The sequence below is a fragment of the Lolium perenne genome, chromosome 4 (assembly GCF_019359855.2).
Source record: "Lolium perenne isolate Kyuss_39 chromosome 4, Kyuss_2.0, whole genome shotgun sequence".
NCBI lineage: Eukaryota > Viridiplantae > Streptophyta > Magnoliopsida > Poales > Poaceae > Lolium > Lolium perenne.
In genome coordinates, this window is record NC_067247.2 from 66,410,915 (window position 1) to 66,434,662 (window position 23,748).

Sequence of the window (23,748 nt, forward strand, 5' to 3'; positions counted from 1 at the left end):
AAGATCTTCATACCAATACTCAAGGTATATAATTAGCTTCATGGCATCCGTAATTAAATACAAATTTGTTCTTAGTCTTGATAAACCTTGTATATCCTCATGCTCTATCATAATATCTTAAAGTACATAAAGAACTCTCCATTTGATTGGATGATTTAAATCTTGGTTAACCATAGCCCAACTCATCAGTCTATCATGATACCCATTTTGAGCCATATCTTAAACTCTTCTCTTGAATTTAAACTCTCAAGATGTTGATCCCAATACTCAAGGCATATCTTTGTCCATGACATCCATACTTAAATTCCACACATGGACTATAAAGATTACCTATGAAATATTCATTTATATAAAACTTAATTAAATCATTAGTTCATAAAGATTGTCATTAATTACCAAAATCACACATAGCCGCAATGCTTATAGTTATGAAAAATGGATTCATGTACATCTATTGGCATTGATTTGGTATTATTGTTACTCATATTTGTTTCTATATAAGTGATCAAACTTAGCGTGCGTTAAATTTTAACTGAATCTATAAGACATAGTTTATGGAACAAAGGTTGTAATATTTTTTCCATAGAAGTCATTCTTGTGCATTTATTATGGAGATAGGCACTCGTATCATTAAGCGACACAACGCTACGTCATTTGATTGCATCTACCCTATGAACGGTGCAGAAGGTGCTACTGCAATAGAGAACTAGCATGCGGTTGGATAGCTACGAGAGCAATGACATCTCCAACCAACCAATGATTAAATTCTAGGTTTGACACTTTGGTGTCTTATAAAAGAATAAAATATTTTCTGGTACAAGGCTTCTAATAGCGATGCGATTATCGTGACTTCGTCAATCTCAACACCCATCGACCAGTTTCTTGGATTGAGTCTCTTGAAGGTGCTCACAGTTGTAGGGTGTGGGTGCTTGCGTTCATGGGATAAGTGTATGTGCATATATGTAAGCTCCTGCATCTGTACTATGTTTCGTAAAAATGAGGTAGCTAGGCCAGTGCTAGGATCGATGATCATGACACACGATGTGCGCTCCCCTGTCACTGCATCATTGGCGAGATGTGTCGAGGAGTAATTAAGACTTTGGTTATCCAATTATAAATATACTCCGGAGTACTATATTTTGTATTGTTAGAAAGTTTAGATGCTGTATTTTCTAATGTTATAATTTTAATTTAGCAATGTGTGCATGCCCTATTATCCGGAATGGAGAGATTAATCGAGGTCATGCTGCCGATTGCTTAAGGAATCAAGGTCTAGAAGTTCTAGAACCAGGGGCGGAATGGAATGGTTCCATTCCGTTGTCATGGGATGATTCCGACCCCGTGTACGGTTCAGAAAAGTCGAGGAACGGAATGATTCCGTTTTCTATTCGGTTCTGGAATCGGATCACGGAACGGAATAGCCTAAACATGATTTTTTCCTAATCAAAATCAACACATGCCTAAACATGATTTTTTTGTCCAGACCAAAATCGCCGCCTGCGGGTGTGCTTGGTCGCCGCCGCGCGTGCTGCCGGTGCTGGGCCGCCGTCGCGCGTGCTGGGCAGAAACTAATCGCGACTTTTTTTTTTCATCCACTCCGTGGTTAGCGCCTCGTTCCTCCAAATTCTGCCAAATCGGTCGGACGAATCCATTCCGCATCTATGTGCCTTTTCACATGGGCGGATCTAGGCTATTGCCAAAGGGGGCAGCTGCCCCCACTTAAATCTTAATCTCTTTGTAAAGTCTAGCTAAAATAGAGTTTTGCCCCCACTTAAAATATATTTTTTCTTCAATAAGCATTTTCTTGCCCCCACTCAATTCTCATCCTGGATCCGCCCCTGCCTTTTCATCTACCCAACCAAACATAGAAATAGATGCTAAGTGCAGAACCGTCCCCTTCCATTACTCCTGGATTCCATAACCGAACACACCCCAAGTGTGATATGCATCGATCGTTACGTTAACGTTGGGTGCATCTTCGGTATTGGTAAACCAGGAAGGCACGTCCACCCCAAGCTCAAGGTGCACGATCGAAATGCCCAAATTTCAGAGAGATGTCGCCCGTACACGGTAATTAATAGGTGCCTGTGGGAAACTTAACGCTCGTGCTTTGCGTACGTTGACACGGCATTACACTACCATCGTTTTTACCTGTAACGAGGCACCCCTTGTGCCGGGCGCTTTCGCGGTTAACCTGCCGGCCGGTGTTCACACACGTACGTCGAAATGAATAAACGTGATGCTATGGTATCCGTCTCCGGGCAGGTGACTGCACGTGAAAACACCGCCACATTTCTGGCCAGCTCTTGTATGTGTTCCCAACTTTCCACAAGCTTTTCTCACCGGCACGTGACCGGTGTCCTCAGGAACGAGATTTCACCGCGTCCAACGCACGGATCGAACCTTGAGAAGGGCAGGAGGAAGAACCCGGCGTGGGCTTGTGTGGTTGCTTGCAAAGGTCCAAACATCCGATCGAGCCTGTGATGCGTACGGCGTTTTTGTCTCGGGCGGCGGACGACCCCAACTTGGGGCCGGTGGTGTGGCGAGGGCGACATGGCGGTTGTCGACAAGAGAGAGCGTAGAATCGCAGCTGTGCACACCATGGAACCAGTACATACAACCACGATACAATGCATGTCTGCATCCAATCCAACACGAGGTCATGCTCAAGTGAGACACTGCCACTGGTAGAAAAACAGGCTTCCATCCAGCACCATAAGTCGCGAAGCTATAGGAACCGCGACTAATGGGACCTTTAGTCACGGTTCGGGAGGCGAACCGCGACCAAAGGCCTGGGCCCAGGACGCTCGGTGGCCAGCTGGTGCACGTGGGGGGCTTTAGTCACGGTTGGCCTGGCCAACCGCGACTAAAGGTGCCCGGCCAACCGCGACTAAAGCCCCTCCCCTATATATACCCATCCAGCAGCCAACACTTAGCCATTTGGAACCATTCTCTTCACAAACTTCACAAGTGGGTGTTAGGTTTGCTTTTGGTTCCTCTTATGCACATAAGGTGTTTGATGAAATGCCCCAAGAGCATGAAACAAACATGATATGAAGTGTTGGAGCCACACTTGAGCTTTCTCATTTATTTTTTCCTCCTCGATCGCGGTTAGCAACTTGAACCTTTGATGTGTCATTGATAAAATATGCATGTGTGTAGTTCATTGTTTAATTTATATTGTTTGTAGCTAGTTAGTTTAACAAATGCATGATGGTTAATTATATATTTTATATTATAATAATGCAGATGAATCGGCAATGGATGTACGGTAACCGACTCTCCGGCGAGTTCAGTACGGGTTTGAAAGATTTTCTCGTAGTGGCTAATGCGAACAAGCAGGGGGGTTTTGTTATCTGTCCATGTGTTAACTGTAAGAATCAGAAGGGTTACTCTTCCTCAAGAGATGTTCACATGCACCTGCTTCGGCACGGTTTCATGCCAAGCTATAATTGTTGGACCAAGCATGGAGAAAGAGGGGTTATAATGGAAGAAGATGAAGAAGGGGATGATTTCATCGATGAAAGCTATCTTGCTCATTTCGGTGATACTTTCATGGAGGATGCTGAAGGTGAAGGGGAAGGTGAAGGGGAAGGTGAAGAAGAGGCACGTGATGATCCCGTTGATGATCTTGGTCGGACCATTGCTGATGCACGGAGACGCTGCGAAACTGAAAAGGAGAGGGAGAATTTGGATCGCATGTTAGAGGATCACAGAAAGGCGCTGTACCCCGGATGCGATGATGGTCTGAAAAAGCTGGGATGCACACTGGATTTGCTGAAATGGAAGGCACAGGCAGGTGTAGCTGACTCGGCATTTGAAAACTTGCTGAAAATGTTGAAGAATATGTTTCCAAAGAATAACGAGTTGCCCGCCAGTACGTACGAAGCAAAGAAGGTTGTCTGCCCTCTAGGTTTAGAGGTTCTCAAGATACATGCATGCATCAACGATCGCATCCTCTACCGCGGTGAATACGAGAATTTGAATGAATGCCCGGTATGCAACGCATTGCGTTATAAGATCAGAGGCGATGACCCTGGTGACGATGTTGAGGGGCAGAAACCAATGAATAGTGTTCCCGCCAAGGTGATGTGGTATGCTCCTATAATACCACGGTTGAAACGTCTGTTCAGGAACAAAGAGCATGCCAAGTTGTTGCGATGGCACAAAGAGGACCGTAAGTCGGACGGGGAGTTGAGACACCCCGCAGATGGAACGCAATGGAGAAAGATCAACAGAGAGTTTAAAGATTTTGCAGCTGACGCAAGGAACATAAGATTTGGTCTAAGTACGGATGGCATGAATCCTTTTGGCGAGCAGAGCTCCAGCCATAGCACCTGGCCCGTGACTCTATGCATCTACAACCTTCCTCCTTGGTTGTGCATGAAGCGGAAGTTTATTATGATGCCGGTGCTCATCCAAGGTCCAAAGCAACCCTGGCAACGACATCGATGTGTACCTAAGGCCATTAGTTGATGAACTTTTACACTGTGGGGCAGACCTGGTGTCCGTGTGTGGGATGAGCACAAAGAAGAGGAATTTGACCTACGAGCGTTGCTTTTCGTAACCATCAACGATTGGCCTGCTCTTAGTAACCTTTCGGACTGTCAAATAAGGGATACAATGCATGCACGCACCGCTTACATGAGACCGAAAGTGTACATTTGCCAAATTGTAAGAAGAACGTGTACCTTGGGCATCGTTGATTTCTTCCGAAAGGTCATCCAAGAAGAAAGAAAGGCAAGCATTACAACAAAGAAGTCAGATCACCGGCCGAAGCCTGCGGAACACACTGGTGCTGAGGTATTTGATATGGTCAAGGATTTGAAAGTCATCTTTGGAAAGGGTCCTGGCGGACAATCAGTTCCGAAGGGAGCTAACGGGCACGCAGCCATGTGGAAGAAGAAATCTATATTCTGGGAGCTAGAATATTGGAAAGTCCTAGAAGTCCGCTCTGCAATCGACGTGATGCACGTTACGAAGAATATTTGCGTGAACCTCCTAAGCTTCTTGGGCGTGTATGGGAAGACAAATGATACAAAGGAAGCACGGCAGGACGAGCAAAGTTTGAAAGACCCTGATGACCGGCATCCGGAACGGTTTCAAGGTCGTGCCAGCTACGCTCTGACCAAAGAAGAGAAGGTCATCTTTTTGAATGCTGAGCAAGATGAAGGTCCCGTCTGGATTCTCGTCCAATATAAAGGGAATAATAAACATGGCGGAGAAAAAGTTCCAAAACCTGAAGTCTCACGATCGCCACGTGATTATGACGCAATTGCTTCCGATTGCTTTGAGGGGCTCTGCCGGAAAATGTTCGAGTAGCCATTGTGAAGCTATGTGCATTCCTCAATGCAATCTCTCGAAGGTAATCAATCCGGAAGTTCTACCACGGTTACGTAATGATGTGATCCAATGTCTTGTCGCTTTCGAGTTGGTGTTCCCGCCATCCTTCTTCAATATTATGACGCACCTCCTGGTTCACCTAGTCGATGAGATTTCCATTCTCGGTCCTGTATTTCTACACAATATGTTCCCCTTCGAGAGGTTCATGGGAATATTAAAGAAATATATTCGTAACCGTGCTAGGCCAGAAGGAAGCATCGCCAAGGGCTATGGAAATGAGGAGGTAATTGAGTTTTGTGTTGACTTTGTTCCTGACCTTAAGCCGATTGGTCTTCCTCGATCGCGGCACGAGGGGAGACTAAGTGGAAAAGGCACGATCGGAAGGAAATCAACGATATGTATGGACGGCCATTCTCTCGATGAAGCACACCACACAGTTCGACCAATTCCAGCTTGGTGGCTCCGTACTTTGAGAAACACAAGAATATTTTACGCTCGGACAACCCCGGGAAGCCCGAATCCTGGATTAGGAAGGCCCACATGGAGACTTTCGGCAGTTGGTTGAGAAAACATTTAATGAATGACGATCATGTTGTAGATCAGCTGTACATGTTGGCCAAGACACCATCTTCGACTATAACGACTTTCCAAGGGTACGAGATAAATGAGAATACATTTTACACGATCGCCCAAGATAAAAAGAGCACCAACCAAAACAGTGGTGTCCGCTTTGATGCAACAACCGAGAATGGGCAAAAGGTCACATATTATGGTTACATAGAGGAGATATGGGAACTTGACTATGGACCCTCCTTTAGGGTCCCTTTGTTCCGGTGCAAATGGTTCAAGCTAACAGGAGGTGGGGTAAAGGTGGACCAGCAATACGGAATGACAATGGTGGATTTCAACAATCTTGGTTACCTTGACGAACCATTCGTCCTAGCGAAAGATGTCGCTCAGGTTTTCTATGTGAAGGACATGAGTAGCAAACCGAGGAAACGGAAAGATAAGAAAACGATCAGTACATCATGTGATGATCCAAAGCGCCACATTGTTCTTTCAGGGAAAAGAAACATCGTGGGAGTGGAGGACAAGACAGACATGTCAGAAGATTATAATATGTTTGCTGAAATTCCGCCCTTCAAAGTGAACACCGACCCAAGCATTAAGTTAAATGATGAGGATGCTCCATGGATACGGCACAATCGTAAGCAAGCAGGGACACAAGGAAAGAAATGATGTGTAATAATTTATTGTACCAAACTTTGTTGAATGGATCATGTGAATTATATTACCCGTGATGTGTTTGGTGTCCATTTTCGAATGATTCAATTGACTCGAGATAGCACTGATGATACATGAAATTTGGAGTGATTCAGTCATACTCCTGCCTAGGCGTATAATATGCATACTCGTAGTCTTCATAGCCGCCGCCGTTGTACTGGTAGTCGTCGCCTTCTAAGTTGCCGCCGTCGTCGCTGTCGCTTGCCGCTGTCGTCGGGCGGCGCTCGTGGCTCGAACTGAGGGTAGCGCAGGCGGGGGATATCGCCGGCCGTGATGTAGTCCATGACGCTCTGCAGAGTCCGGCCGTACCACCATAGCCGACGGCCGGCCTCGTGGAAGTTTCCAGGAGGCAGACTGTCCTCCTCATACCTGGCGAGCGCCCTCTCACGCCGATTGATGAAGAAGGCGTCCGAAGTATGCTGGTTATCGGGATGCCAGCGGGGATTCATCCGCTGCTCCGGCGTGAGGTCGAGGTAGTAGTGGTTCGTGATGGCCGCCCGGCGCGCAGTACCCTGAGGGACGGGAGGGACCGGCACGCCGCCGGCGCTTAGGCTCCAGCGGGAAGAAGTGGCGGGAAGAAAGAGGCGGGAAGAAAGAGGCGGGAAGAAAATGGCGGGAAGAAAGAGGCGGGAAGAAAGTGGCGGGAAGAAAGAGGCGGGAAGAAAGTGGCGGGAAGAAAGTGGCGGGAAGAAAGAATTTTTTGATATATTATTTTTCTGAATTTTTTGATATATTATTTGTATTTTTAAGAATTTGAATTGAATTAGTTTTATTTTTCTGATTTTTTTGATATATTATTTGTATTTTTAAGAATTTGAATTGAATTAGTTTTATTTTTCTGAATTTTTTGATATATTATTTGTATTTTTAAGAATTTGAATTGAATTAGTTTTATTTTTCTGAATTTTTTGATATATTATTTGTATTTTTAAGAATTTGAATTGAATTAGTTTTATTTTTCTGAATTTTTTGATATATTATTTGTATTTTTAAGAATTTGAATTGAATTAGTTTTATTTTTCTGATTTTTCTGATTTTGAAAAAGAAAAGTATTTTCAAAAATACCTTTAGTCGCGGTTGGCCTGGCCAACCGCGACTAAAGGTGGCTGCGCGCGGGAACTCAAAAACCCGCCGAAATACCCTTTAGTCGCGGTTGGGGAGGCCAACCGCGACTAAAGGGTACCCTTTAGTCGCGGGTCGCCTCCCCAACCGCGACTAAAGGGGGCTATAAATGCGGCGCGGCGCGAACCGCCGCGCCGGTTATTCTTCTTCTCCTCGTCGCTTCCGCTCTCGTCTGCCGCGCCCGAACGCCGTCGAGCTGCCCGACCCTCGCCGGCCGTCGTCGTCGCCCTGCTCCTCCGCGCGCCGCCTGCTCCTCTGCCCGTACGTCTCTGCCGCGCGCATCTGCTCCTCCGCCGCCGCCCCGGCCGCCCTACTCCTCGCCACCGCCAGCTAGCGCCGCTCGCGCGTCGGCCGTCGCCGTGTGTACGCCGCCGCCGCCATCGCCGCGTCGCGCGCGCCCGCTCCGTCTCACGCGCCGCTCGCCGTCGGTCGGCCCGTGGGCGCCGCCGGCCGTACGTCTCTGCCGCGGAGAGAGGAGAGCAGCAGAGAGGTTGGCCCGGCCATGGCCCGGCCATGGCCCGGCCGGCCAAATTTTCTTTTTTTAACTAAAAATTAATTAATTTAATTATAACTTAATATTTGTATAACTAATTAAGTTGTTTTTGTAACTAATTAAAGTTTAAATTTGTCACTAATTAATTAAAGTGGTAAATCTATATCTATATATATACTTTAAATTGTAAATTTGTAAAAGTTTTTTAATTAAAATGGTAACTTAATTAAATTGTATATCTATATCTATACTTTAAATTGTAAATTTGTAACTAAGTTTTTTAATTAAAATGGTAACTTAATTAAATTGTAATTAACTTAATTATTAAAGTGTATAATTAAAGTGTAACAAAAAACTTAGTTACAAACATCAAAAAAATATCCAAAAATACAAAAGTAAAGAGAAAATGAAAAAACCGCGCCGGTCTCTCTCTCACCGCGCGTCCGTGCTCCTCGCCGCCCTCCTCCTCTCCCCTTCCCGCGCGCCGCCGGCCGGCCCTCTCTCTCTCACCACGCACGCGCCGGCCTCGCTCTCTCTCACCGCATGCGCACACGCGCCGTCGATCTCTGCCGCGCTGCCTCGTCGATCTCTGCCGCGCCGCCTCACTAAAATTTGTAACTTAAAATTTGTATAACTTAAAATTTGTAACTAAAAATTTGTAACTTAAAATTTGTAACTTAAAATTTGTTCCCGCGGTATCTCTAAGTTTATTTGACTACAAAATTTATTTGAGTTTGTCAAAATGCCTAGATTCTTTTAATACTTTCGCCACCGCCACCCCTTTCGCCACCGCCACCCTTTCTCCACCGCCCCCCTTTCGCCACCGCCACCGCCCCCCTTCTTCACTTAATTAATTTGTTTTGACTACATGTTTTCAGGACTGACATATGGCGGACGATAGAGCTGACCCGATTATGGACAACTATGATCCGGACGCTGAAGACCATATGTTCGGCATCATAAACGGCGATATTGTATATGTGCCGACCGGACAAGAAGAAGATGATATCTCTTCTTATCTGAACCTTGAGGGTGAAGATGAAGGGCGCCGTCAGCAAGATGATGCCGAAGAAACGTCGATAAACGACGATCTTCAATTGGAAGTAGCAACCACCTCCGGCGCCGAGGTATATATATACATTGGAAGTAGCAACCACCTTGATACGTCTCCGACGTATCGATAATTTCTTATGTTCCATGCCACATTATTGATGTTATCTACATGTTTTATGCACACTTTATGTCATATTCGTGCATTTTCTGGAACTAACCTATTAACAAGATGCCGAAGTGCCAGTTGATGTTTTCTGCTGTTTTTGGTTTCAGAAATCCTAGTAACGAAATATTCTCGGAATTGGACGAAATCAACGCCCAGGGTCCTATTTTGCCACGAAGCTTCCAGAAGACCGAAGAGGAGATGAAGTGGGGCCACGAGGTGCCCAAACCATAGGGCGGCGCGGCCCCCCCCCTTGGCCGCGCGGCCCTGTGGTGTGGGGCCCTCGTGCCGCCTCCTGACCCGCCCTTCCGCCTATTTAAAGCCTCCGTTGCGAAACCCCCAGTACCGAGAGCCACGATACGGAAAACCTTCCAGAGACGCCGCCGCCGCCGATCCCATCTCGGGGGATCCAGGAGATCGCCTCCGGCACCCTACCGGAGAGGGGAATCATCTCCCGGAGGACTCTACGCCGCCATGGTCGCCTCCGGAGTGATGAGTGAGTAGTCTACCCCTGGACTATGGGTCCATAGCAGTAGCTAGATGGTTGTCTTCTCCCCATTGTGCTTCATTGTCGGATCTTGTGAGCTGCCTAACATGATCAAGATCATCTATCTGTAATTCTATATGTTGCGTTTGTTGGGATCCGATGAATAGAGAATACTTGTTATGTTGATTATCAAAGTTATGTCTATGTGTTGTTTATGATCTTGCATGCTCTCCGTTACTAGTAGATGCTCTGGCCAAGTAGATGCTTGTGACTCCAAGAGGGAGTATTTATGCTCGATAGTGGGTTCATGCCTCCATTGATATCTGGGACAGTGACAGAAAGTTCTAAGGTTGTGGATGTGCTGTTGCCACTAGGGATAAAACATTGGTGCTATGTTCAAGGATGTAGTTACTGATTACATTACGCGCAATACTTAATGCAATTGTCTATTGTTAGCAACTTAATACTGGAGGGGGTTCGGATGATAACCTGAAGGTGGACTTTTTAGGCATAGATGCATGCTGGATGGCGGTCTATGTACTTTGTCGTAATGCCCAATTAAATCTCACTATACTCATCATGATATGTATGTGCATGGTCATGCCCTCTTTATTTGTCAATTGCCCAACTGTAATTTGTTCACCCAACATGCTGTTTATCTTATGGGAGAGACACCTCTAGTGAACTGTGGACCCCGGTCCAATTCTCTATACTGAAATACAATCTACGCAATACTTGTTCTACTGTTTTCGCAAACAATCATCTTCCACACAATATGGTTAATCCTTTGTTACAGCAAGCCGGTGAGATTGACAACCTCACTGTTTCGTTGGGGCAAAGTACTTTGGTTGTGTTGTGCGGGTTCCACGTTGGCGCCGAATCTCTGGTGTTGCGCCGCACTACATCCCGCCGCCATCAACCTTCAACGTGCTTCTTGACTCCTACTGGTTCGATTAAACCTTGGTTTCTTACTGAGGGAAACTTGCCGCTGTGCGCATCACACCTTCCTCTTGGGGTTCCCAACGGACGTGTCAACCACACGCATCAAGCAAATTTCTGGCGCCGTTGCCGGGGAGATCAAGACACGCTGCAAGGGGAGTCTCCACTTCCCAATCTCTTTACTTTGTTTTTGTCTTGCTTAGTTTTATTTACTACTTTGTTTGCTGCACTAAATCAAAATACAAAAAAATTAGTTGCTAGTTTTACTTTATTTGTTATCTTGTTTGCTATATCAAAAACACAAAAAAATTAGTTACTTGCATTTATTTTATCTAGTTTGCTTTATTTACTGTTGCTAAAATGGCCAACCCTGAAAATACTAAGTTGTGTGACTTCACAACCACAAATAATAATGATTTCTTATGCACACCTATTGCTCCACCTGCTACTACAGCAGAATTCTTTGAAATTAAACCTGCTTTACTAAATCTTGTTATGCGAGAGCAATTTTCTGGTGTTAGTTCTGATGATGCTGCTGCCCATCTTAATAATTTTGTTGAACTATGTGAAATGCAAAAATATAAAGATGTAGATGGTGACATTATTAAACTAAAATTGTTCCCTTTCTCATTAAGAGGAAGAGCTAAAGATTGGTTGCTATCTCTGCCTAAGAATAGTATTGATTCATGGACTAAATGCAAGGATGCTTTTATTGGTAGATATTATCCCCCTGCTAAAATTATATCTCTGAGGAGTAGCATAATGAATTTTAAACAATTAGATACTGAACATGTTGCTCAAGCTTGGGAAAGAATGAAATCTCTGGTTAAAAATTGCCCAACCCATGGACTGACTACTTGGATGATCATCCAAACCTTTTATGCAGGACTGAATTTTTCTTCGTGGAACCTATTGGATTCAGCTGCTGGAGGTACCTTTATGTCCATCACTCTTGGTGAAGCAACAAAGCTTCTTAATAATATGATGATCAACTACTCTGAATGGCACACGGAAAGAGCTCCACAAGGTAAGAAGGTAAATTCTATCGAAGAAACCTCTTCCTTGAGTGATAAGATTGATGCTATTATGTCTATGCTTGTGAATGATAGGACTAATGTTGATCCTAATAATGTTCCATTAGCTTCATTGGTTGCACAAGAAGAACATGTTGATGTGAACTTCATTAAAAATAATAATTTCAACAACAATGCTTACCGGAACAATTCTAGTAATAACTATAGGCCATATCCTTATAATAATGGTAACGGTTATGCTAATTCTTATGGGAATTCTTACAACAATAATAGGAGTACACCCCCTGGACTTGAAGCCATGCTTAAAGAATTTATTAGTACACAAACTGCCTTTAACAAATCTGTTGAAGAAAAGCTTGGGAAAATTGATATACTTGCTTCTAAAGTCGATAGTCTTGCTGCTGATGTTGATCTTTTGAAATCGAAAGTTATGCCTAATGAAAATTATCATAATAAAATTGTTACTACAGCAAATGCCATCCAAGTTAGAATTAATGAGAATATAAGATTGATGGCTGAACTGCGTGCTAGGTGGGATAGAGAAGAAAATGAAAAACTAGCTAAAGAAAAGAATGTAGCTAAAGTTTGGACTATTACCACGACTAGTAATGCTAATGCTACACATGTTGCTGCACCTCCTACTATTAATAATAAAAGAATTGGTGTTAGCAATGTTTCCACTTCTAATGCAAAGCGCGAGAAACTGCCTGAAACTGCTAAAGCTACTTTAAGGCTTGTGATAAAAGCGCTGAAATTTTTTCCAACATTGGGGATGATGATCCCATTGCTTTAGATTATAATGGTTTGAATTTTGATGATTGCCACATCTCTGAAGTTATAAAGTTCTTGCAAAAACTTGCTAAAAGTCCTAATGCTAGTGCTATAAATTTGGCTTTCACGCAACATATTACAAATGCTCTCATAAAAGCTAGAGAAGAGAAACTAGAGCGCGAAGCCTCTATTCCTAAAAAGCTAGAGGATGGTTGGGAGCCCATCATTAAGATGAAGGTTAAAGATTTTGATTGTAATGCTTTATGTGATCTTGGTGCAAGTATTTCTGTTATGCCTAAGAAAATCTATAATATGCTTGACTTGCCACCGCTGAAAAATTGTTATTTAGATGTTAATCTTGCTGATCATTCTACAAAGAAACCTTTGGGGAAAGTTGATAATGTTCGCATTACCGCTAACAATAACCTTGTCCCCGTTGATTTTGTTGTCTTGGATATTGAATGCAATGCATCTTGTCCCATTATATTGGGAAGACCTTTTCTTCGAACTGTTGGTGCTATCATTGATATGAAGGAAGGTAATATAAAATATCAATTTCCTCTCAAGAAAGGTATGGAACACTTCCCTAGAAAGAGAATGAAGTTACCTTTTGATTCTATTATTAGAACAAATTATGATGTTGACACTTCGTCTCTTGATAATACTTGATACACACTTTCTGCGCCTAGCTGAAAGGCGTTAAAGACAAGCGCTTATGGGAGACAACCCATGGTTTTTACCTACAGTACTTTGTTTTTATTTTGTGTCTTGGAAGTTGTTTACTACTGTAGCAACCTCTCCTTATCTTAGTTTAGTGTTTTGTTGTGCCAAGTAAAGTCGTTGATAGAAAAGTTCATACTAGATTTGGATTACTGCGCAGAAACAGATTTCTTTGCTGTCATGAATCTGGGCTGCTTTCTCTGTAGGTAACTCAGAAAATTATGCCAATTTACGTGAGTGATCCTCAGATATGTACGCAACTTTCATTCAATTTGAGCATTTTCATTTGAGCAAGTCTGGTGCCTCGATAAAATTCGTCAATACGAACTGTTCTGTTTTGACAGATTCTGCCTTTTATTTCGCATTGCCTCTTTTGCTATGTTGGATGAATTTCTTTGATCCATTAATGTCCAGTAGCTTTATGCAATGTCCAGAAGTGTTAAAAATGATTGTGTCACCTCTGAACATGTTAATTTTTATTGTCGCTAACCCTCTAATGAGCTGTTCTAAGTTTGGTGTGGAGGAAGTTTTCAAGGATCAAGAGAGGAGTATGATGCAACATGATCAAGGAGAGTGAAAGCTCTAAGCTTGGGGATGCCCCGGTGGTTCACCCCTGCATATTCTAAGAAGACTCAAGCGTCTAAGCTTGGGGATGCCCAAGGCATCCCCTTCTTCATCGACAACATTATCAGGTTCCTCCCCTGAAACTATATTTTTATTCCATCACATCTTATGTGCTTTTCTTGGAGCGTCGGTTTGTTTTTGTTTTTTTTGTTTTGTTTGAATAAAATGGATCCTAGCATTCACTTTATGGGAGAGAGACACGCTCCGCTGTAGCATATGGACAAGTATGTCCTTAGTTTCTACTCATAGTATTCATGGCGAAGTTTCTTCTTCGTTAAATTGTTATATGGTTGGAATTGGAAAATGATACATGTAGTAATTGCTATAATGTCTTGGATAATGTGATACTTGGCAATTGTTGTGCTCATGTTTAAGCTCTTGCATCATATGCTTTGCACCCATTAATGAAGAAATACATAGAGCATGCTAAAATTTGGTTTGCATATTTGGTTTCTCTAAGGTCTAGATAATTTCTAGTATTGAGTTTGAACAACAAGGAAGACGGTGTAGAGTCTTATAATGTTTTCAATATGTCTTTTATGTGAGTTTTGCTGCACCGGTTCATCCTTGTGTTTGTTTCAAATAAGCCTTGCTAGCCTAAACCTTGTATCGAGAGGGATTACTTCTCATGCATCCAAAATACTTGAGCCAACCACTATGCCATTTGTGTCCACCATACCTACCTACTACATGGTATTTTCCGCCATTCCAAAGTAAATTGCTTGAGTGCTACCTTTAAAATTCCATCATTCACCATTACAATATATAGCTCATGGGACAAATAGCTTAAAAACTATTGTGGTATTGAATATGTACTTATGCACTTTATCTCTTATTAAGTTGCTTGTTGTGCGATAACCATGTTCACTGGGGACGCCATCAACTACTCTTTGTTGAATTTCATGTGAGTTGCTATGCATGTTCGTCTTGTCTGAAGTAAGAGAGATCTACCACCTTATGATTAAGCATGCATATTGTTAGAGAAGAACATTGGGCCGCTAACTAAAGCCATGATCCATGGTGGAAGTTTCAGTTCTGGACATATATCCTCAATCTCATATGAGAAAATTATTAATTGTTGTTACATGCTTATGCATAAAAGAGGAGTCCATTATCTGTTGTCTATGTTGTCCCGGTATGGATGTCTAAGTTGAGAATAATCAATAGCGAGAAATCCAATGCGAGCTTTCTCCTTAGACCTTTGTACAGGCGGCATAGAGGTACCCCTTTGTGACACTTGGTTAAAACATGTGCATTGCGATGATCCGGTAGTCCAAGCTAATTAGGACAAGGTGCGGGCACTATTAGTATACTATGCATGAGGCTTGCAACTTATAAGATATAATTTACATGATACATATGCTTTATTACTACCGTTGACAAAATTGTTTCATGTTTTCAAAATCAAACCTCTAGCACAAATATAGCAATCGATGCTTTTCCTCTATGGAGGACCATTCTTTTACTTTCATTGTTGAGTCAGTTCACCTATTTCTCTCCACCTCAAGAAGCAAACACTTGTGTGAACTGTGCATTGATTCCTACATGCTTGCTTATTGCACTTATTATATTACTCTATGTTGACAATATCCATGAGATATACATGTTACAAGTTGAAAGCAACCGCTGAAACTTAATCTTCCTTTGTGTTGCTTTAATGCCTTTACTTTGATTTATTGCTTTATGAGTTAACTCTTATGCAAGACTTATTGATGCTTGTCTTGAAGTGCTATTCATGAAAAGTCTTTGCTTTATGATTCACTTGTTTACTCATGACATATACATTGTTTTGATCGCTGCATTCACTACATATGCTTTACAAATAGTATGATCAAGGTTATGATGGCATGTCACTCCGTAAATTATCTGTGTTATCGTTTTACCGCTCGGACGAGCAGAACTAAGCTTGGGGATGCTGATACGTCTCCGACGTATCGATAATTTCTTATGTTCCATGCCACATTATTGATGTTATCTACATGTTTTATGCACACTTTATGTCATATTCGTGCATTTTCTGGAACTAACCTATTAACAAGATGCCGAAGTGCCGATTCTTTGTTTTCTGCTGTTTTTGGTTTCAGAAATCCTAGTAACGAAATATTCTCGGAATTGGACGAAATCAACGCCCAGGGTCCTATTTTGCCACGAAGCTTCCAGAAGACCGAAGAGGAGACGAAGTGGGGCCACGAGGTGCCCAAACCATAGGGCGGCGCGGCCCCCCCCCCTTGGCCGCGCGGCCCTGTGGTGTGGGGCCCTCGTGCCGCCTCCTGACCTGCCCTTCCGCCTACTTAAAGCCTCCGTTGCGAAACCCCCGATCGAGAGCCACGATATGGAAAACCTTCCCGGAGACGCCGCCGCCGCCGATCCCATCTCGGGGATCCAGGAGATCGCCTCCGGCACCCTGCCGGAGAGGGGAATCATCTCCCGGAGGACTCTACGCCGCCATGGTCGCCTCCGGAGTGATGAGTGAGTAGTCTACCCCTGGACTATGGGTCCATAGCAGTAGCTAGATGGTTGTCTTCTCCCCATTGTGCTTCATTGTCGGATCTTGTGAGCTGCCTAACATGATCAAGATCATCTATCTGTAATTCTATATGTTGCGTTTGTTGGGATCCGATGAATAGAGAATACTTGTTATGTTGATTATCAAAGTTATGTCTATGTGTTGTTTATGATCTTGCATGCTCTCCGTTACTAGTAGATGCTCTGGCCAAGTAGATGCTTGTGACTCCAAGAGGGAGTATTTATGCTCGATAGTGGGTTCATGCCTCCATTGATATCTGGGACGGTGATGAGAAAGTTCTAAGGTTGTGGATGTGCTTGTTGCCACTAGGGATAAAACATTGGTGCTATGTTCAAGGATGTAGTTACTGATTACATTACGCGCAATACTTAATGCAATTGTCTCTGTTGTTAGCAACTTAATACCGGAGGGGGTTCGGATGATAACTTTGAAGGTGGATTTTTAGGCATAGATGCATGCTGGATGGCGGTCTATGTACTTTGTCGTAATGCCCAATTAAATCTCACTATACTCATCATGATATGTATGTGCATGGTCATGCCCTCTTTATTTGTCAATTGCCCAACTGTAATTTGTTCACCCAACATGCTGTTTATCTTATGGGAGAGACACCTCTAGTGAACTGTGGACCCCGGTCCAATTCTCTATACTGAAATACAATCTACTGCAATACTTGTTCTACTATTTTCTGCAAACAATCATCTTCCACACAATACGGTTAATCCTTTGTTACAGCAAGCCGGTGAGATTGACAACCTCACTGTTTCGTTGGGGCAAAGTACTTTGGTTGTGTTGTGCAGGTTCCACGTTGGCGCCGGAATCCCTGGTGTTGCGCCGCACTACATCCCGCCGCCATCAACCTTCAACGTGCTTCTTGACTCCTACTGGTTCGATTAAACCTTGGTTTCTTACTGAGGGAAACTTGCCGCTGTGCGCATCACACCTTCCTCTTGGGGTTCCCAACGGACGTGTCAACCACACGCATCACACCTCCGGCGTCGATACAAACTAACTGATTTGAATAAATATGTGTGTACTAACGCGCGCGACTCTCTTTCTTATTTTAGCCCTCGGCCGGATCGTCGAAACAATCGAGTACGTCGTCAAAGCGTGGCGCAACCAAGACGATGAAACCAGGAGAAACATGCACCATCGAGGTTGTCGAGGAAGCAACCGGCAGGCCGCTGGAGCCCCGCAAGAACGACAACGTCTCGATCACCGTCCAGGAGTGGAATGAGCCAAAGAAGGCATGTCTTGGTTTCACTTTTGTCGATAAGAGAACAAAAAAAGATTGCTTCAACAAGCTTATGGAACATTTCGTTCTACCTCCGGAATACCGCAAATACGATGAGGAGGGTAACAAGATTGAGGAAAACAAGGAGAGGTGCAAGCTAGTCAAACAGTTCGCTCTTTCTAAGATGTCCGACGCATTCCGGAAATACAAGCAAAATCTAACCCATGACTTTGTCAAGAAGGGCAAGACTCCGGATTTCAAAGGACAATATGAGAAACTGCAACATGATTGGCCAGAATTTGTGAAGCAAAAGAAATCGGAGCCGTTCCTTCAAATATCGAAAAAAATAAGGAAAATGCGGCCAAGAAGGAGTACAATCATATTATGGGGCCAGGAGGGTATCGCCTTTGGATGCCTAGGTGGGAGAAGATGGAGAACGAGCTGAGGGCGCGAGGAATCCGTCCAGGTACGGAGGGATGGGACCCAAGGGCCAAAAGCTGGTGGTACGGGCATGGGGGATCGCTAAACCCGGAGACAGGGGAGTGTGTTTACCAGGGCAAAATAATTAAACCCACCCAAAAGCTTATTGAGGCAATGAGGGATGCTCAAGAGGGGAGGATCAAGTTCAACAGAGACAACGACGCCCTGACAAAAGCCCTCGGGAATCCTGAACACGGAGGACGTGTACGAGGCATGGGGCACATTCCGTGGAAAGTAGGGTTCCCCCAGAACGATGACCCGTACGGTTACAGAAGCCGTAAGAGAAAGATGGATCGGGAAGCAGATGTTGTGGCGCGGTTGGCATCAGAAATGGATGTCATGAAGAAAACCGTGAGTGTACTAGTAGCCGAAAGAGATGCAGCTCGGGCGCAGCATGAAGATCATCCATTGGATCTCGGAAGCCAGCAGCGGAGAAGCAGCGTGGCTTCCACGGAGGCCCCACCGGCTGGTGCACCGACGATCGAAATTACTGCACCGGAGCCTCCTCGCTACCCCGTGGACGATATAAAGGAGATGAAAGCATGTCATCTGTATTATCCTATCGGGAACATGTCCATGAAGGTAGCCATCGGCAGTGCTTTACCACCTGGAGCACTCCACCACAACAACCCCATTCAAGATGGCTATGCTCGTGTCACGGTGGAGGACATAGTCCAAGGGTTTGAGGACCTGGACATTGACATTGCTACACCTGAAGGGGCGACAATACTTGGAGATGTCAAGCGCCAGTTCATTCTATGGCAGAAGAAGTTTATCAAGTTTCCAGGCGAGGCGCCAACAAGTCCACCCCCCTACGGTGGTGGTGGTGGCGGCGGTGGCGGTGGTGGTGGTGGTGCTTCACCTACACCTCCTTCACGTCAGCCGACGCCGCCCCCCAATTCACCTCCGGCGGGTAAGCAGCCGCCGCCCCCTAGTCCGCCCCGGGCGGGTAAGCAGACGCCGCCCCCCAATCCACCTCCGGCGAAGAAGCAGAAGCAGCAGTCCTGGATTATTAACCCGGACCCTTACGTACCTAAGAAAACAAAGGTACCGGAGCCATCACTGAAGCCTCTCCCCACGAGGCCTTGGGAACGTAGTGCCGAGGAAGTCGAGGCGGCCGCGACTGCTGATTTAGAGAAATGGAAGGCGGGCTGCAAGAAGAAAAGAGAGCCCGAGCCCAAGGCAGTATTTTCTGATGAGCAAAAGAAGTGGGCTAAGTCATTTTTGAACACACCGTCCCAAGCCGCGAAGAATCTGCCTGACGACTATGCACGTGAACTAAAGAATCAGGCACGCATGTTCAAGGAGAAGAAAGAGGAGGCCGATAAAGCGGAATTACAAAGTGCACAAAGCGGGAAACGAGTTGTTGCCCAGCTCGGGGAACAAAGTAAACAATCGATTGCCCCGCTTATAGTGACAGCCGCCGGTCCGGATGCCCCCGAAATCATAGAAGCTGCGGCAGCACAGGGATTGACTGTAACGAGTGCCAGAGAACAAGCGGCCAACTTAGGTATTACTCTTCGTGAACTGTTAGGCCTTGATGAGGCGCCAGTGAAGGAGGTAGTACTTACATATGTGAAGAATGGGCCTCCCGTCGAGCCTGCGCAGGAAGAGGATCTACCTCCACAAATAAAAGGTCTGCTGAACTGGTACAAGGGTTACATAAAACATAAAAACGCCAAAGATTATATTTTTGCGGAAGTTGGATATGAGCATCACTTCAAACAATACTCTGTACAAATTCATCTGAGTGAATTGTTCCAGCTTTTCAATCTGCGCGAGCTCGACAAATCTATCATCAGTTGCTACGTTCTGTAAGTGATTTATTTCTACCCCATCTCGTTCATATTGCCCGCACTATATATATATATGTCCTAACTATATTGTTGTGTCCGCTATTATACATGCAGATTGAAGATTAAGGAATGCAGAGTAAGGAGCATCCATGATGTTGGGTTCATTGACCCACACATCGTTAATGGATATACGTTAAAGCATCACCCCGAGAAAGACATGTGGCGGTTTCTTGAAAAGCAGGAACTCAAAAGTGATATTCTATTTCCTTACCATTTTGGGTGAGTGTTTATGTCTTGAGCACATTCTCTTTTGTTTACTCCATGCATGGTATGTGGCCGGCTAATCGATGAGTTATGCATGACGATCGTGCATGTATCGTGTCCGCAGGTTCCACTGGATTCTGCTAGTAATTAAAGTTGACAAATCAGAATGTATCGTCCACGACTCTCTGAATATGGATAAGGCGGAGTGGGCCGACATGAGACAAATGATTCAAAAGTAATTGTTTTCATTCATTTGCGCTCTATATCGATCGGCCTATTTCGTTCATTTTCTAATTAAGCTTCAAGTAATTAACTAATAACTCTCTTGTTCATTTAATTTTCTTTGCCTCGTAGGGTTTGGAGACGGTTCGCAGATACAAAGATCGGTGAATTCAAAAAAGAGCTAAATTTCATGCGGTCAAAGGCTAAGAATGGTAGCGATATGCAGCCACCGGGAACCAATCTGTGTGGATACTATGTCTGTGAGATGATCCGGAGATACACCTCTGAGCGCGTTCCGAGTGATCTCAATGCTCAGAGGAATAACCTCCGGATGATGCTTAGTCCAGAAGCTCGCTTCCGACCACTTCAAGAGGAACTAGCTGGATGGTTCAGTAGGGAAGTCCTCGATCCTAAAGGAGAACACCATTGCGAGGACGTAGAACTATACATGCATTAAATTATGTATGGAAACTTGTTCAAACTTGTATATGGTCATCCGATGATATTGAATATATATTGTATATTCCTCTTGAATTCTTTTTGGTTCTAATTTCAAATTTGTTTGAAATTGTACATTCATATGCATGTATATATGTAGTACCGTAGAATATATGAAACTCCTTCAAAATTACAATAAAGCACAAAAGAAATAAAACAATATACAAATTAAACAGAAAATATGTTTAGGGGGGGGGGGGGGAGGTTTAGGGGGGGCCTAAAACCCTAAACCTGCGGCGGCCTTTAGTCGCGCCTGGCCAGAAGCAACCGCGACTAAGGGGGGGGGGGCTTTAGTCGCGCTAATTTGGTCGCGGTTGCGCAACCGCGACTAATGGCAGTTGCGAACCGCGACCAAAGACCCTTTTTCCACCAGTGTGCGGCGCCATGGGCGGCAGCGCGCAGTATTTCCATGCAAATCCCACCATGAGATCAGAGCAGATAATAAAGACGGTATACATAGGACCGGGCAAGATAGGCACGACCTCGATGACTGGATTGGTATTACCGACCGACCGAGCGACATGTCGTCTAAACCGTATACAGATACGGCTAGTTCTACGATCGATGTGACAATTACAACTCTTCACAACGTTCTCGATTCGAAAATAAACACATGTCATCAACCACTGGCTGAGCCTTGACATCATATCAACCTAACGAATGAGGAATGCCAAGTGATGATAGTGCTAGTCTGCTAGCTACTAGGCACACAAGCCACAACTTGGAGTAACCATTAGCTCAGCACCGTGACATAGCTTGGAAGGCTACGGATGGATTTGACGTCCTTATTTTTGGCATGTCCACGCGTGCCATGGCCATCCAGACCAGGGCGATTTTTTTTTGCGAAAAGTGTGAACTGATTTCCTTTTCTTAATTAACCAACGTTTAAGGCAAGACGTTGACACTTTCTTTGGCATTTTCGACATGGTCATATCCTTTTCTTGTACGCAAAAAGCAAATGTGTGACGATGATTACTTATTATACCGGCAAGTGCAATAAGACTACTGTGGACTAGAAAGGATCCTGCGCGCCGTGCACGTGAGTGGGTAGCCAACATACATGCTCTATGGTCATCGATTTATCAGATTTTACCCCACTCTTATTAGTCCTGAATCCTAATCCGGAGCAAGTTTGACTGGGACTCACGTGGAAGATGCCTCTGTTCTGCGCAACTCACGTGTTGGGCTTCCATAGGTTTACAAGCTAAGCTGAAAGGAAAGAGAGGCTTTGCCGCTTCGTCTTGATCTTTGACGCTTTGCACCAAAATTTGATTTTTAAAAAAACCTTCTCTAAGGTTTTTTCTCTTGGCGTGTCCTCCTTGCGACAAGTGTCGTGTTCTCCTCCCCGTGTGTTCTGATTCTGTCATGTGTCACATTCTCCTTCACCATATCCATCGTTGGGTGCATGCATGTTTGCCAAATGCCGGAACGAGGAGCAGACTTTCGAGATGTCTTACCGGTTGTGATGTGGTCTAGAGGTTTTGTGTCTTGTCCCCTCAACATTCATGGCTGGAGACTAGGCACCGTGTATGATAGTATGTCAGCTGTGGCTGAAAGGATAATGCGCGGAAAAAATCATTTGTAGCTGAAATATTTCCAACCGGAGACTCATTCAACATGACTTCAACAAACGAAAGAAAACAACCAAACATGTGGCATGGAAAATCAAAATGGACTAAACAAAGTTTGGCAAGCTACTACCGATCCGTTGCCACAATTCTTTCCAATGTTAAAGGTTTTTTTTTTTATTCAAAGGATTCACATATGCATTTTGGAGGATTCAAATCATTAGGGTTGTTTGATTTGTCGACTGGATCTCATAGGATTTTTTCCCAGGAGTCCTTTACACTAGTTTATAGGAAATCCAACATTCACTCGAAGCTTCATTTTAGAACCTTTCTTTTCTCCGATCGATAGAGCCCAAAAAACTTTGTTGCGTGTAAAATATTGTAGGATCGGAGTGGACGTGACGTCGTCATCATACTTTTTTTTTCCTAATCCTATGTACGTTTTCGGAATCTTGAAAACAAAAGAAACCCCGTATTCTCATTAGCATTTTTTCCTGGAAGACATTCTTGTATGTTGGCCCACGTAGATAGCCACACTCGTTTCATGAACGCGACACCACACGACATCATTTGGTTGCATACTTGCATCTAACCAATGGTTGGTCCACAATGTGCTATTGCAATAATGATGAGAGATCATGCCGCTAAGATCTCTAGGACAGGTGGGATGTCTCACTCCATCTTTCTTTCTCCTCTCCTCATCCTCTTGAGAGTCGTCTCCCGCTCTGAGCCCTCCCATGCCTCAAATCCGGCGACGCCATTTCTTGGGGGAGAGATGCTCGGATTGTACTGTAATATCCCAGGTATTGGGGTTACAAAAATAGAGGAAACAGATGTGTGCATTGCATTCATGCATAGAAAATCTGGGGAATTTTCGCGCTTTAAAGAAAACAAATACAAAGAATCAAGTTTCACTTGACCTTGGTGGAATTGAAGTAGCTCATCAAGTCAAGCGCTATAAACCTCAATGTGACTTTGTTAAAACATTGTTTTGGGTAGAGATGATTTGATCTAAGGGGTTAGATCAAATGGAATTAAAATCAACACAACAACACTTGAATCAATGATCAATTGCTTGATCTCATAACATATCATAATAAGGTAATCCTTACCATAACATATGAAC